Genomic DNA, 2,733 nt, shown 5'->3' on the forward strand with positions numbered 1-2,733 from the left:
ATTATTATTATTATTATTATTATTATTATTATTATTATTATCTTTCAACTTTTCTTTTTAATTATTGTGTTTGATTAGAATAACAACTCTTTCTTGAATTTATATATCATTATTATGATGATGATGTTGCTATTATTTTAAATTCAAATTTTAAATCTTTATCTTTTAACTATTCTTTTTATTTTTGTGTTTGAGTAAAATAATAACTCCACGATTTTTTTTCTTTCTTCTCTTTCTTTCTTTTGTTTGTTTGTAAATTTATTTTTAAAAAAATCAACTGACAACTTAATTATTAAATTTTAATTTATATTTAAAATTTTAAATAATTGCAAGTAAGGATAAGTTTAGATACACTTCACAAATATATGTTATTTATATTTATCAATAATAATAATAATAATAATAATATATTTATCATTACATTTGATACAGATAAGTTCTTTCATTGTAGATTTCTATTTTTAAATTTTAAAAATATAATGTATTTTTAAATTTTAAAAATATAATCTATTTTTAAATTTAAATAATTATAAAAATATTATTACAATAGTATAAAACTTGTCCTAAAAATTGATACATGGCTTTTCAACAGTTTGCCACGTGGCTTCTTCTGATTCTTTGTCCTCTGCTTTATAATATATATAAATAGATATTTATTATTAATATCATTATTATATTTTTATCTTTTATTTAATATTTACATAAATTATATTTAGATAGTTTTATAACATTTATTTGAATTTTTAAAGAGATAAACATGAAAGAGTAAAAGTTCATTCAAAACTCTTTAACCATGAGTTTCTATTTTTAAGCTAATGAAATCTTTTTTTCAAATAAAGAATATTGTTTTTTTCAAATTCAAATGTTTTAAATTTTTTAATATATTATTATTACAACATTATTAAGTTATGTCCTAAAAATTACCACGTGACTTTTTAATATCTTGTCACATGGCTTCTTGTCTTACTTTTAGTTTTGCTTTTATATATATATATATATATATATATATATATATATATATATATATATATATAGATAGATAGATAGATAGATAGATAGATAGATAGATAGATAGATAGATAGATAGATAGATAGATAATACGAGTTCATTTAGAACTCTTCAATGTCAGGTTCCTAGTTTCAAGTTAACGATATTCTTTTTTCAACAAAATAAAGGATAATATATTATTTTTAAATTCAAATATTTTTTATCTTTTAATTCAAAACTGTTATTACAGAATTACTAAGTTGTGTCCCCACGTGGTTTTTTAATATCTTGTCACTTGGTTTCTTGTCTTGCTTTTAGTTTGACTTTATATATATATATATATATATATATATATATTCTCTATGTTCTAGTTTACATGACACCTTTTTGAATTCATCAGACTTTCTTTGACCGTAAATTTTATCATATATTTTTAAATATATTGGATTATCAATTATCAATTATATGACTAGTATATTTTGACACAATTTTTAAATATATATAAATTTTATTTCATAAAGCATAAAATTCTATGCTTGAATTTTCGATCAAAATTAAACTATTTGATTCTCTAAATCTGAATCGTGTCACAAAATTAGGATGGAAGAAATAATAACATACAAATAAATAGAGATGGCAAACTAAGAAAACTTAGTTGTAATTATAACTTCTTGAATCATGTTACAACTAAAGAAAACAAAACAATAAAAATTAGAGATGGCAAGCTAAGAAAAGAGACATGCTCTTTAAAAATACTACTCACAAATGTAATATTTTGAGATAAACTGACCTATCAAAAATTTTGTGCTAATCAATTCAAAGTTAAATCTTTATTAATTAAAAATTAATATGTCAATTTAACTTTAATTATAATATTTGAAAAATGACTTTTACATAATTTTAAAAAATGTATTTTATGGTAGTTAATAAAACCATAACTTTTTCTACCTCAAGTATATTTGAATTTGAATGCACTGATATTGCGATATTATAACACTGTAATTATAATGTAGAGTTGTAAATCATTTAAAATTTATTAAAAAGAAATAGATTTCAAAATACATTTGAATTATAAAAAGATTTAATTTAGAATATTTGTTATTTAAAAGTTTTCTACTTCAGAAAGTATACAGAATGATGATAATCATAAATGACTTAACGTACATTTCAAGATAAAATTGCATTCTTTTTGTAGAATATTTAAATAATAGATCTACAAAATTCTTTTTCTATCCATCATTTGGAGCACTATCAAACATGGCCTCAATTTTTTCCAACCCAGAGTGTTAAATACAGAAAGGAGCATCAAGTTGATACTTACTCCCAAATCACTCAAAGTATAGACCACGTCACTTTCACTAATTTGTATGATGAGATCCTTGAGGCATTTTGCTCATCACCACTGAACTGCATTTCTCAGTAAGTGTTACTATCTCAACGTCACCCAACTTCATCTTATTGGACACCACATCCTTCAAGTATTTTGTGTACTTAGACATTCCCTACAAAATTTAGACATTTCCTACAAAACATCTAACAAAGAAAGATTAATGTGAATTTCTATGAATATGTCAAAGAACTTCTTAAAGCATGCATCCTCTTTAGCACTACAAATTTATACATAAAAGTCATGTTCTCTTGAATTTATATAGTACTAATAACTAATTTTTGTTTTGTAACTTATTTATTGGAATTTATAAAAGTAGCTGTAACCACCTTATTTCTTAAAAAAAGGAGTTTGAATT

This window comes from Capsicum annuum, unplaced genomic scaffold, assembly GCF_002878395.1.
Source record: "Capsicum annuum cultivar UCD-10X-F1 unplaced genomic scaffold, UCD10Xv1.1 ctg2911, whole genome shotgun sequence".
Classification (NCBI taxonomy): Eukaryota; Viridiplantae; Streptophyta; class Magnoliopsida; order Solanales; family Solanaceae; genus Capsicum; species Capsicum annuum.